The sequence below is a fragment of the Sus scrofa genome, chromosome 10 (genome assembly GCF_054392235.1).
Source record: "Sus scrofa isolate SSC_HxYL_T2T_F1_AM1 chromosome 10, Sscrofa_HxYL_maternal_Yorkshire_Landrace_v2.0, whole genome shotgun sequence".
NCBI classification, from domain to species: Eukaryota; Metazoa; Chordata; class Mammalia; order Artiodactyla; family Suidae; genus Sus; species Sus scrofa.
The window spans coordinates 95,311,853-95,325,939 of NC_139392.1; the positions used below are offsets into that span (position 1 = coordinate 95,311,853).

At 44.8% G+C, this 14,087-nt stretch overlaps 1 protein-coding gene across 4 annotated transcripts in view; it reads left to right on the forward strand.

The window, feature by feature from the left end:
- LARP4B (La ribonucleoprotein 4B) overlaps positions 1-14,087 on the forward strand; it is an 86,348-nt gene that overhangs the window by 2,041 nt on the left and 70,220 nt on the right. The window contains exon 1 of one of the 4 annotated variants that reach the window (XM_084978789.1): positions 5,035-5,199. The exons of the other annotated variants lie outside the window; for them this stretch is intronic. The gene's annotated coding sequence lies outside the window, so the exon portion shown is untranslated. Of the gene's footprint in view, positions 1-5,034; positions 5,200-14,087 lie in introns of those variants that run through there. 4 annotated transcript variants of the gene reach the window in all.

The window sequence follows — 14,087 nt, forward strand, 5'->3', positions numbered from 1 at the left end:
TTGAGTAGGAGCCAAAGAGAAAATAGATGAGTATACACGAATACATAAGTTTTCTGGCATTCATTTTATTGTGCTTTGTGGAAAAGTAACTGAAATGGCAGCATATTTAGGGAAAATTTGGATTTTGTTTAATGTTCCTAGGGATTGCACTTTAAAGAAATTGAGATGTGGTGACTATATTGCTATTAATATGGTTTTCACAGATAAGCATGGATTTTGACAAATGATATATTTTTTTTCTTTTTTGGCCACACCCATGGCATGAGGAAGTTCCCAGGCCTAGGATTGAACCCCCACTGCAGCGGTGACCCTTAACCCACTGATCCACAAGAGAACTCTGACAAATACATATTTAAGTTATGTGGAAAGAAATAATTGAGTTAGTCACTCATTTTTATGAAGTGGTCTTCACATGTAATAAAATAATTCTAAAATACTTAAGTGCAAGGTGGGAACATCAGGTTTTTAATGATAGTAACAATAAACAGTGCCTTCAAGTAGCCCCACTTACTCTACATAGATTTGCAATAGTGTTACAAGTTTTTGTAGTGATAGAGCTGTGGTTTATGTAACCAACCAAGAAGTGGCTGACAAGCTGCTTTCAGTGTTGTTTCAGAGTGTCCTAGTGGAGTTCATACTTTTCATGGTGATAACTAGGATTATAGTTTGTCTTCTAATTTTAGTAATTGTGTTATCTTAATGATGGTACCTTGAGATTGCAAAAAGCTCTGCAGATATGTTACTTTAAATTCCATTTGTTATTGTCCTGGTGTTAAAGGCACAAGTTTCACATATGCTTTCATGACACATGCTTGTTTTGCAGAGTTCTCTCATATTTAAGGATTTTCTTGTCAAATTGGTAAATGCAAGAAGTCACATATATTCTTATAATTCTTCCCAGGAGACCTTTGACTCAGCCTTTTCCTAAAGGAGACAAGAAAAACACCAAAGTTATGTTTATGACACTGCTGCAGTTTTGTTGCTTATGCTCTTTTGTGAAACTTTATTCCTGTGAAGAGTTCTTTTTCTATAGGGCTAATTTTTAGAGTACATGGTAAATGAGGCACTGCCTTCTGAGAGGATTAAACTAAACAGACCTGATTTTAATTTAGTTTAGTTCAGTTTGAAATTTTTGCTCCTAATTGTTGCACTTGTTGATTGATATCTTTGGAGCTACTCTGCTCCTGGAGTTATCTTGATTAGAAAATGAATTTCTTTATTAGAATAGGAAGTTGTAAGTTAGATAACCATTAGGTTCTCTTACTAAAAGGAGGATAATAATTCCAGCACAGAAATGTTTTTGTCCTGATGTTTTAATGCTTTGTTTTATTTTTATTAAAAAAAAATTTTTTTTTGGTCACCCTGTGGCATATGGAGATCCCAGGCCAGGGGTCAGATCCTAGCCCAGGGATCAGATCCAAGCCACAGTTGCAGCAATGCCAAATCCTTAACCCACTTTGTTGGGCCAGGGATCAAACCATCCCAGTGCTCCTAAGACATTGCCAACCCAGTGCACCACAGTGGAAACTCCTGTATAACATTTTGTATTTCCCATGTGTCAGTGGCTTTCATATGATTGGGCAAAATTCTTAACTCTGCTTATGTTTCCTTCCCTTCTGGTCCCCAAATCCCCATACCTTTTGTCCCTTCAGGGCCTTTGTTAACTTTCTCATCGTTTTTCTGTCTGGTGAAGCTGTCCTGATTCCTCTGTAATCATGAAGGGCTGCAGTGAGTGATGCCGCATCAGCCATAGTCAAGTTCCCTCTTCAGTGTCAGCCCTTCTTCCCTATGGCGAGACCTGGGCCATGGAGTGCATTCTGTGATATGGAGAACATTTCATACTCAACTTAAATTTGATAATCACTGAGACAAGACAGCCCCCACTGAAAATATTCTTTATGAAATCTGATATGCGGAGGGTTTGGCTTAAAAATGATAAATTAGGTGGTATTTGTGTGATAAAAATATTGTTTACACCATTTTTGTCATTCTACAACCAGAACTTGCTATAAAGGTATATCCTGATTGTTAGGCCCCTTTTAAAAACTCCTCAGTGACTGTCCCCTGCCTAAGAAGTGACCAGGGACTTTGCCATCTCTGCCTTCTCCTTTGCTGAGGTGGGGTGGGGGCAGGGGGGCTGGAGCTCTATTGGTTGGCCTGTGCTGACCACAGCTTGTCCCCTAAACCTGTGGTGTTGCCTTTGCCCTCTAGTGTCTTTGCCTAAAATCGAAGGTCCTCTTCCCCCCCCCCCCCAGGCTTTGCTGCTTAACCAATCCCCATTAAGGTATTTCAGGAAGTCCTGCTGAATGCTCCTCTGTTTCCGTAGCATCCTGGACTTTGCACTGAGTAATTAACAAAAGCTCCTTGTGGGCAAGACCCTTTTATGTCCTTAAACTCTGTGCCCCACCCAGGGCCAGAGGGATAAGACACCTCCCACCTCAGTTTTAGAGAAATTATTTCCTTGCTTTCATAAACAGACGTGAAAATCTTTACTCAGAAAGAATGCCGTAGAAAATGCATGCAATTATATTTACAAAATGTTAACTGAGTTGATAGCTACGCCTAGTGCACGCAGTGTTTTAGATGAAGTTACTTAACTGTATGACCTCTAGCTGACAGATTCTTTTTCAGGTTTTTAAAATGTGTCCCCTTTGTAACAATAAATATTTCTTTATTTTGCTTTAAGATTAAGACAATTTTGGAATTTCCTGGTGGCTCAGTGGGTTAAAGACCCAGCATTTGTCACTGCTGTGGCTCGGTTTCAATCCCTGGCCTCTGAATTGCTGCATGCTGCAAGTGCAGCCAAAAAACCAGGAAGAGACAAATTCTATTAGCCAAAACCAAAGCAATTATAATAGCAAAAATGTATTTTCAAACTTCAGTGTATTTTTCCTTTTTTTAAAATTCCCTATTAAATATTGCCGTGTGACCTGGTGCGGATCCGGGCCGCTGGGAGGAAAGAGACCCTCATTGATGCCTTCTCTGAGCAGGTGTTTTGGTCAGTCAGGCACGCTCAATACAAAGATGAGTGATACCAGAATTTTTCTCTAAGACTTGTGATCTAGAAGGAATTAAGAAAGTGAGTTGTTGTGGGGTTTCTGTTGTGGCTCAGCATTAACAACCTAACTAGTATGCATGAGGATGCGGCTTTGATCCCTGGCCTCACTCAGTGGGTTAAGGATCCGATGTTGCCGGGAGCTCTGGTGTAGGTCCCTCAGATCCCCAGTTGCCATGGTTGTGGTGTAGGCCCACAGCTGGAGCTCTGATTTGACCTCTAGCCTGGGAACTTCCATATGCCGCTGGTGTGGCCCTAAAAAGCAAAAACCAAAAAAAAAAAGAGTTTTATTTAAAGTAGACTGGCGTTTGGCTTCTTGAAGCCTCTGTGCATGCAACTTGCTGAGAGCTCTCCACCCGGCACAGTCAAGCAGTCCCATTAGGACAGCTTACTGTAGTGTGTAGTATGGCAGACACCCCTGTCTTCTTGCTATGTTTTTGTTGTAGTTCTTGTTACTACATTATAACATGCCATGCGGTATCCATATAGTATGTGTCTTGTGTCATCTCAGAGGTGAATGTAACTCTCTGAAATTGAAGGTTTCTGACTCTTGTTCATTGATATGAACCCAGATCGAAGAACACAGTATGCACTAAATAATTGATGAGTAAGTCCCAGGGTTATTTGGTGAACAAAAGGAATAACTTGCCCTCCTCTTTGGAGCTTTCTGTCCACTGAGGCAGGGAGACAGGTCAGGAGGGCTCAGGAGGCGTCCCTAAGAAGGGCGGGACGGGGAGAGAGCCTTCTGGGCACAGGGTAAGGTGCAGAGACCAGGGCTCATTTGGCGTCGCTGAGTAAGGGGAGGGGCTGCTGGGTGAGGCGGCAGCTGGATCCTGCAGGATCTGGACCTCCGGGCCCGGGCCGGAAGGGTGCTCTGTACCCTGAGAGCAGTGGGAGTCAGTCAGAGGGTTTTAAGCAGGGGAAGCACATGCCCAGAATTGCCTTTTTCAGCAGTCCTGCTGCTGTGTGGACAGTCGAGTGGAAGGGGAAGAATGGACGCACGGTTGGGTGTGACTGGGCCCCGGGCAGCAGCCCTCTGGCTCACGCTTGTGTTTGTCCCCGTGCAGCCGTCCAAGCCCCGGTCCAGAGGAATAATCGCTTGCTTGAACCCCTTTCATCTGTGCTACGCATAACCAAGTGCTTTTAAAAAATACTTTAAAACATGCCTTAAATCTGCTAGCATTTGTCACTTGTTTAAAGTATATTTATTTCAGCTTTTATTAAGGCAAACTAATTAACAGATTCCTTTTTTAGAAACATCCCTGAAAAATGAGAACATTTTGTTTTCACATTTCAAAAAGCTTTGTTTTATTGTCAGAGCTCAAAAACATGGGGATAAAAACATAGTGACCGAATGGACATAGATTTACAGCTCTCCTCCACGAATGTTGTCTCTGAACATGTTAAACATTCTCTTTTCTGATTGTTTTGCCTGAAATAATCAAGTCCTTGAAAACCTGTTCTTCAAAGACTATGCTTTCTGAACATTACTTCTCTTTTTTGATTACATACTTCTCTGTATTTCATTGTTGGGAGTTTAACGTCTGTCTGATTTCTGCCTTGCCATATACAGTTGACCCTTGAACAGCACAGTATTTGGGGCACCAGTCCTGTGTGCCGTTGAAAATCAGAGTTTAACTCATAGCTGGTCCTCTGTGTCTGTGGCTCTATGTCCGTGGACTCGGCCAGCCTCGGATCGTGTGGTGCCGTAGTGCGGGTGTGTTGGAAAGTCCATGTGTAAGTGGACACATGCAGTTCGAGCCTGCGTTGTTAAGGGTTAACTGTGTGTCTGTACCTAGCCATGCTGCTTTTAGTCTGTCCCGTAATCCCTTGTGCCTGGCCTGTCACCCCTCCCATGGTCAGGGACTGCCAGGAGCCTTTAAAAGCAGACTTGACGTCCCTGTGGAGACAGTTGCCTCTTAAAAATCTGGGCATTTAGAAGAAAAGCATTTTCTTTTGACTTGTATTTTTAGGAGGGAAGAAAATTTCCAACAATAGGAGGTCGTCATTTAGTGCAGAAGCTCAGTGTGAAAATCCTCTTGGATAAAACTTTCCCTGGCATCGCTGTAAGGTCCTGGCCGTCAGACAGGTGCTGTCTGCAGTGTCCCTTTAGCGGGTCACTTGGACGACAGACCGTTGCACACGTGAGTGACTATGAATCAGCATATCTGCTTCTTCACACCTCAAGTGTGTGTGTGTGTGGGGGGATGGGCGGTCAGTGAGGACCTGAGGGCATAGTCAGTGAAGCAGCTGCTGTCCCTTGGTTTTTCATAGCTCTCCCCATTTCTTTGTGTGCGTTAATGAGTTTTCCTTTCTTGTGCTGAAATCGTTATTTTCCAGGGTTCAGTGCAGGAGAGTTAAACTGATCATGAGAGGGCCGGAAGCAGAGAACAGGACCACAGAGTAAAACTGCAGAAGCCTCTCCAGGCTCAGGCACCTTGAAACTCTTGTGACCTGGCGGGGCTGCAGTTAGGAATGAGATGTTTTCCTACAGAAGAGTGTCTTGGGATTCTAAGTGACCAGAAGTTTCATAATTTTCGGGCATGGACACTCTTGGCTTACTGCCCTTTTCAAGTTTAGCATGTTGAGTGTGTTTGATTATCATTTTGGAGGTTTTTAATCTGTTAACTCAGTTTTTATTCTTTGAAATCATGAGCTTATAGCTCAAGATAAAAAGCTATAGATGAGATGTTTTCCCAAAGTTGCTATATTGCCACAAGTCATATTACAGTGGTCCCTCCTTTTCTGCAGGGGATCCATTCCAGCACCTGAAGTGGGTGGCTTCAACTGTGGATAATATCGAATCCCTATGTGTACTTTTATTTTTCCTATACATACATACCTAGGATAAAGTTTAACTTATACATTGGGAACAGTAACTAATAATACAATGTAACGGTTATAGGAGTCCCCTTGTGGCATGGTGGATTAAGGATCCAGCATCACTGCAGTGGCTTGGGTCGCTGCAGTGGTGTGGGTTCCATCCCTGGCTTGGAGCCTCCACTAGCCACAGACTTAGCCAAGCCCCCCCAAAACAAAAATAACCCCACCCCCAATTATAACAGTATACTGTGATAAAAGTTATATGAATGTGGTCTCTCGAAATACCTTATTTCACAGAATTGCCTTTTCCATCTTAATTAATCACTTACTAAGCACCGTGGCTGTAACCCTTGCAGTTTGAGGTGCCACAGAAAAACTAGTATGGGGCATTCCGTCGTGGCTCAGAGGAAACTAATCTGACTAGTATCTGTGAGGATGTGCGTTTGATCCTTGGCCCTGCTCAGTGGGTGGGGGATGTGGCGTTGCCGTGAGCTGTGGTGTAGGTTGCAGATGTGGCTTGGATCCCCAGTTGCTGTGGCTGTGGTGTAGTCTGGAAGCTGTGGCTCCAATTGGACCCCTAACCGGGGAGCCTCCATATGCTGCGAGTGCAGCCCTAAAAAGCTAAAAAAGAAAAAAATTATCATGAATTTCTTTTTCCTTCAGTGTTTCACAGATAGAAGATTCATTCGTATTGTAGTTCTTAGCAACTTCAGCGTACAGCTTTTTCCCATATTAAATCAAGAACTTTTTTTATCTTTTCACCTAAAGGAAGCACCTCATAAGGCTTCCCTTTGGCATATCTGAATTGCCAGCATCACTGCTCTTGTGCTTTGGGACCATTAGTGAGTAAAATGAGGGTCACTTGAACACAAGCACTGCCAGACTGACAGTTGATCTGATAACCAGCCAGCTACTAAGTGACTAACCGAGGGATACGTGGGACAAAGGGATGATTCACCTCCTGGGCGGGGCCTCGCGAGATGGAGTCACGCTGCTCAGAATGGGGCGCTGTTGAAAACTTGTGAGTTGCTTATGTCTGGGATTTTCCGTTTGGTATTTTCGGACCATAGTTGACCATCGTAAGCAAAAGCATGGAAAGCAAACCCCAGATAAGGAAAGGCTACTGTACTCGGCAGTACTGTGTTGGGCAAGGGACAGCTAGATCATGAACTTCAGGTCACAGTTTGGTGCGGGGGTGTGGTTAGGTGGGTTTATGGATAATCGGTGAAGAATGAGTGTGTCATGTGTTTAATAATTACCTACACGTATAATCAGCTTAGTCCAGCCACATGGGTATTTTGTTTTTATTAGTGCCCTTGTTACCTGTCTGCCCTTATAAGAATGAGAGGGAAGCCTTTGATCCTTTCTGAGTATTCATGTAATGTTTGGTGTGAATGAAGTGACACTCTGAAGTCAGTTTCTGAGATTTTGAGTTTTGATCCACACTGTGTTATTAATAGAGATTTGATAGCTAGTTTGTGAAAGTAACTGCCAGAAAAATAAAAGTAAAACTAATTAGAAATACAACTAGTTGGCTGTTGGCAGAATGAGGACAGTAACTTTGGTCCCCTCTTTAAGCTAAGTTTTCTTTTTCTTTTTTTGTCTTTTTAAGGCCACATCTATGGCATATGGAAGTTCCCAGGCTAACGGTCAAATCAGAGCTGTAGCTGCCAGCCCACAGCACAGCCACAGCAACGCTGGATCTTTAACCCATTGAGCGAGGCCCAGGGGTTAAACCTGCGTCCTCCTGCATGCTAGTCAGATTGGTTTTGCCTGAGCCTCTCCCCTAAGCTAAGTTCTCCACGGCACTGTTTGAACTCAGTAGGCTGCTCTTCAGTTGATGACTTTAACAATGGCGTCTCAAAAGAAAAATCGAAATTGTGAAAGTGTTAACTTTATGTACGCTATGGAACTTTAAGCCAGTGTTTTATTGTTGTTGTTGTTGTTTTAAGGAGATTCGTAAAGCAGTCATTAAATTTTTTTTTTTTGGCCACCCTATGGCATATGGAGTTCCCCAGCCAGGGGTCAGATCCAAGCTGCAGTTATGACCTAAGCTGCAGCTGCAGGAACATCGGACCCTTAACCCATTGTGTCTGGCGGGGAATCATGCCTGCGTCCCAGGGCTCCCAAGATGCCACCGATGCCATTGCATCACAGTGGGAACTCCTAAACTGCTTTTTAAAACATTGAATTAATGTATTTATTCTGGAAAAATTAAGGGCTCTTTTTTTTTTTTTTTTGTAAATTTTGTCTAATTTTAACTTACTAGCTTTAATCCATTTAGGAAGGCATTAACAGATCTTCCAGTTTGTATCATATATTCAGACTCATCTTTGAGCAATGGTCTAAGCGAAATTCTTTTAAATTCAGTGGTTTCCTTCCCAAAGCATTCAGACTTCAATATCCACACTGTTGGCGCAGGGCTCTGCCTTCAGGCTTTGGAAGCATCAGTGCCTCTGTTCACACCCATCACCTTTTCGTGACGAGGAGCTCTGACTCGCTGTGAGCACCAGGCCCCCTCTTGGCCTTTGGTTTAGCCTTCTCAGCACCATTTTGCTTGCTCCTGCTGTGTGTCTAATGATTGAGATCTCAGCAGCCTACAGCTTTCCCGCAAAACGTGAGAAATGAGTGTGGGTCCCGTCAGCTCCCATCTTCAACAGTGTATTTGGCTTATAAGTCAGATGACCCAAAGTCCTTGCCCCCCAACATTTGTTCTTTGGAACTCGTGTTTTACTGTTTGGGAGGGAACCCCTGTTTACTGGGGCCTGGAGACAGTTGCCTGACATCACACAATGAGAGAAGAGCAGATAATGAGATCTATCTAGCTTCTTGCTTCCAAGACCATTGCAGATAGTGCCCGATTCTTGGAAAGCATAGGTGTCTTGGATAAAGTTGTCTTAGGTCCAGTAACCTGATAGGTTTGAGGGCTCCACACACAGCACAGCTGAACATCAGAAGCACTGGCTGTGGGAGTTCCCATCGTGGCTAGCAGTAGTGAACCTGACTGGTATCCGTGAGGGTGTGGTTTGATCCCTGGCCTCGCCCAGTGGGTCAGAGGATCCAATGGTGCTGTGAGCTGTGGTGTAGGTTGCAGACGTAGACGTGGGTTGGATCTGGTGTTGCTGTGCCTTTGTTGCAGGCCAGCAGCTACAGCTTGGATTTAGCCCCTAGCCTGGGAACTTTCATATGCCTCCGGTGTGGTCCTAAAAAGACCAAAAAAAAGCGGGGGGGTGGGGGGGGGAAGAAATGCTGGCTTGAACAAGAAAGTTTTCATCGTAGTTTTATAGTGATGATTGTTGAGGTCAGGGTAGCCCACAGAACAAGACTGAGAGAAGTTCATTTACTGTCCTGAGCAGTAGTTCACAATTACTGGAGTTGACTCTGATAGTTTGCTTGGAGCTTGTATGGTTTCATTGCCTGTTGAACTGTAATCCTAACTGGCCTCGGAGTTGTGGTCCAGTTACACAAAGGTATTATGTTGCAATATCAAACTCAAAGATTATCCAAATGTATGTGTTTTTAATTCATAGCTGTGGAACAAATTCTCTTTTCAAACAGTGGTATCATTTTGTAAGGAATAATTCATGCTAGGGGGTATTAGGTTTTTTTGTTTTTTTTCACTTTTTTGTCCTTTTAGGGCCACACCCGCACATATGGAAGTTCCCAGACTAGGGGTTGAATGGGAGCTGCAGCCGCTGGCCTACACCACAGCCACAGCAACGCCAGATCTGAGCCTCATTTGCAACTTACACCACAGCTCACAGCAATGTTGGATCCTTAACCCACTGATCAGGGCCAGGGATCCGAACCTGCATCCTCAATGGATATTAGTCGGATTCATTACTGCTGAGCCACAGTGGGAACTCTGTATTTTAATGTTAATAATTTGCACTGTCATTTTGGAAAACGTGGAAGCATGTTAGGTTGTCACATGTAGTGCTTGAGGACTGTGGTTAGCTTCTGTGCTTGGCCTCAGTAGCTGTTACTTTCAGAGTACAGTGTGGTTGGCACAGGTCCCCCCCATTCTCTCCAGAAGTAGAGCACTCCTCTGGAACCTTCCATAAGCCAAAACGATGTTAAGCAAAGAAGCAGTTATGTCAGGAAAAGTCTTGTTTTGGGAGGCCAGGAAGAATGGCGAAGCACAGGCCTCGGTCCCCAGCCACAGTGGCTGGATGTGGGGCTGGCTGCTGAGGCCCCTGGTGTCCTTGGGGGCAGAGCGCTCTGCCACCACAGGGAGGGCCAGCGCCACCTCTCTAGTTTCACAGCAGAACAAACGCTGAAAGCTGTTTGGGATTTTTGCAAAAGGAGAAATTCTCTCCAGGTCTCTTGATGCGCGAAAATGGGAGCTAATGCAGCCTTTCACACAAGCGGGCAGCATCAGTCAGGCCCCCTTGGGAGAAGCGGGCGAGCTCTGCATTCTTCCCTCCAGGCCTGGCGTCTGGCTCGCTGCTCACAGCAGCGCCCGCACTTGTCTGCACACGAGCCCGTTGCGGGCTCAGCGCAGGTGAACGTGGCCGCCCCCAGCTCCTCACCTCAGGCCCCTGCTCTTAGCCTTCTCCGTCACCCAGCCTGGCGTCGTCAGTGGACTTGGGGAGCAGGAGGGGGTGTCCTTGAGCACCTGAGTTGTCTTTAGCACTTCTGGTACATGTCCGTTTTTCTAGTGAAAGGACTTACAACTTTTCAGCGTATTTTCAAAAGGACCTTTGATCTCTTCTTTGAATATAAGTAATAGTTTTTTGTGTGTTTGCCACTTAGGAATGTCTTCTGTGTGTTATTTTGATAGTTAAATGTAGTTTTTCCCGTCAGCACCACGTTGTATTTCACTCTTCTGTATGTTCAGACCCCATCTACACACTTAACTGTGTGTACACACGTGTACACATACAAAATCTAGAGGATATCTAAAATAAAATGAAAATGAACTCAAAGTACTTATATCCTAACCTAAAAATACTGCTTTTTCCTGCTTTAACACATCATTTGGAATCAGCAGCAATGGAAGCTTTCCCTTGAATCATCTCATTTTTCTGAGCTTTGTATTTTAAATACTAGGAATTTCTTCCCATGTGTCTATTGCATGAGAGATGAAGTGATCAAACACATATTTCCCGAGATTCTGCTCTGTTGGGCACTGCCTCTCAGGAGTGCGGTGGTCAGGAGACGGCTGGATGTTTTCCTGCCCTCCCGGTACTTGACTCATGTGACACAGCTGTCGCCGCGTGGGAAGGGTGTGCGACTCAGGCTTTGTGGAGAGGATGACGAGTGACATTTCAGTGGCCTTGCTGGTTAGAGTCCCAGGTGCCTGCTGTTGTTGGCTTGAGCTGAGGGCTAGGAGACAGGGCTCCTTGTTCAGGAAGGTCCTTCTACGGAAGGATGGGTGGGTTTGGGGAGACTTAAGAGGTTGGGGTGGTAATTGAGTTCAGAGCTGATGGTTATTGGGGACAGTTCAGTGACAAGAGGTGAGGAGCTATAGGCTTTTTGGAGAGGAAGGGGTTTCTGGTTTGTGAGGCTGGTAGATGACCTGCCAGGTGGTGTCTTTCCTTGAGATCTAGGGATTGTCAGTTTGTGTTTGTTTTGGGTGGGGGAAGGCGATGGATTAAAACAAACAAACAAACAAAAAAACAGTTGATCTTGAGGAATCCATAGGTCAAAAAAAATGTTCAACCAGGTATTTGCTTAGATGCGGTGAAATTCAGCATATGGTGTTCACTGAGAGCAGAAGAGCTTGAGGCCCATTGAGGCAGCAGCTCTGGGTGATGCTCTCCCAGTGAGGCCAGCCGCCCTCAGCATGCTAGGGCATGCTGGGGCGGGTGGGCTGCTCTTTGCTTTCTTTGTCTCTGTCTCTCTTCCCACCAGTTGAGCTGTTGGCTTACGAAAGCCAGTTCAACTTGTGCCTGAGTTTGTTCAGGGCACTTGTACTCATGAGTGCAATTACATGATGTAACTCATAAACTGATAAAAAAAAGTACTAAAACATTTACTCATAGGAAAACTAATTTGAAAACTTTGGAGTGTCTCAATAAAACAAATCGCCAAGAGACTTGTCATTAAATTAGGCAGATAAGACAACTATAAAAAATTGGGGAATAACGTTTCGAGAAGTATTGTGCCATTCAGACTATTTTTTAAGTGTCTGAGTTGTACTTTAAAGACACAAAGTGAAGTCTTAGGTGATTGACTAGGATGTGGGTTAGGTGAGCAAGAAATCGAAGAACATCTAGCAGACCGACCGAGGCTAAGAAAAAGCCCAGGTGAGGAGCGTGTACAGGTTCAGGGCTCTGGTGTCAGGCTTTAGAATTGCTTCCGTTTACAGCTCCTTCCGTCACGGTCACGGTCACGCAGGAGAGAGCTTTACTGTGCGGCGGAGGAGGAGGAGGAGCAGCATCCAGGGAGGGTCAGAGAGGAGCAGGAGAGGAGCAGATGCGGGAAGGGAGCGCTTGCAGAGGCTGCTGCTGGGACCACCCAGCATCAGGCAGGCAAGTGGCTGTCTTGGAAGGACCAGCATCCTTGGGGGGGCTGCAAGGAGCCCCCGGCCCTTTGGTTTGTCCTTCTCTGTTCCTGCTTCTTTCGCCTTCACTCTCCCTGTGCTCTGTCTTCGGAGGCTGCATGGGCTGGGCGTGTTTAAACAGTGATGGACGGAAGAGGCAGAAGGTACAGGAGAGGAGGAGGGAATGGGATCTGGACCACAGCAAAAGGACCAGGGCTCCTATAGTTAACAGGCAGTGTTTTTCTCCAGACCTTTGATGTGGAAACTGCTGAGAAAAACTCATTCACTTCCATGAAGTTTTCGAAAGTTGCCTTAGGTGCAGGCTTTGTGAGGTCCGGTTTTCAGGAGCTATGTAAGATTATAATTGTTGTGGAATATTTCCCTTTTACAAAAGTGCTGAGAAATATAGATCTATTAGGAATGCTAAGTTCAGGAAAGAAAAGATATACATTAATGTAGATCTTGAAATAAGGCATATTTTATTGAGTGGCTTTAGTTTTTAAGGAAGATGATTTGCGTGTTCACGAGAGATTTTAGAGAAGACCTGAAGGCCGTAGTAAGGGTTTCAGGAAGATGGTGGCCCTGCCTATTGCCACCGTCTGTTGCATCCAACAGCTGCTTACTGCTTTAGAGCTCGGCAGACCCTGTGGGATTTCCTTGTGACTTGCTGAATCTCATCGTGCTTCATTTGGAGAAGTGTTACGCATTCAAGATGTTCTTGCTTTGTCTTGATTTATTGGTCGGTTAATGCAGACCAGAAGTACCTTTTCCCCATAGCAAAGCTTTTTTTTTAATTTTTGAAAACTACGGACTTGTAGTACAAGAAATTGGTCTGGGAGTTCCCATTGTGGCTCGGGGTAATGAGTCCAACTCGTGTCCGTATGCCGTGGGTGTGGCCCTCAAAAGGAAAAAAAAAGAAAGCAATTGGTGGAAAACCTTTTACATGTGATTTTTAGGGTCTGTTTGGCATGTAACTACTTTCCCATTCCTCTTTGGCTGAGAAATATGTTTTTGCATGTTGTGTCTGATTTTACACCCTCTCTAGGAGCAGAGCTAGATCAGACTCTGAAAAAGACTTACCTTTTCCTCCTCCTGCCTTTTTCAGTAGAAGCACAGGTGCACATGTATAAAAGGAAACGTAGATATTAATCTGGGTTTAGTGGCAGCATCTGCTTAGGAATACCTGTTCCCATACTGGGTGCTAGTTTAAAAGTGATTGAACAACTACCCCACTGAGATTGGATTGCTTTCTTTCATTCCTTGGGCTCTTTGAGAGACATGACTGTCGGAAGCCTCAGTGGAAAGAATGGACTGTCCTAGAGAAACTGAATCATAACAGACGAAGAGCCAGAGGAACAGCGCTCCTGGAAACAGCTGCCTGTCGCTCTGGAAATAAATGGGCCCACTCTTCAGGCCTGCAAATTGACATGAGTATACAGTGTGCGTACGGGGCTGTGGAGGGACGTACACTAGTCTGCCCCAGACACAAGTTGCTCTGCCGCGAGACACGAATGTGCATGGATCTTACCGAGTGACGCTGACGGCTATGAGGTGAACATAACCCAGCCAGCACCACAAGGCCTAGAATTTCCCAATGGTGTTTCCTTTTCTGACACCTCTCTGTTTAGAGGTGGCAGGTGGGTGGAGTTCATAGGAGAAAGTTGCTGTTATGAACACGTGTCCTTTCAGTCCCTGAGTGTTCTGATTGTGCTTTAGTGATCT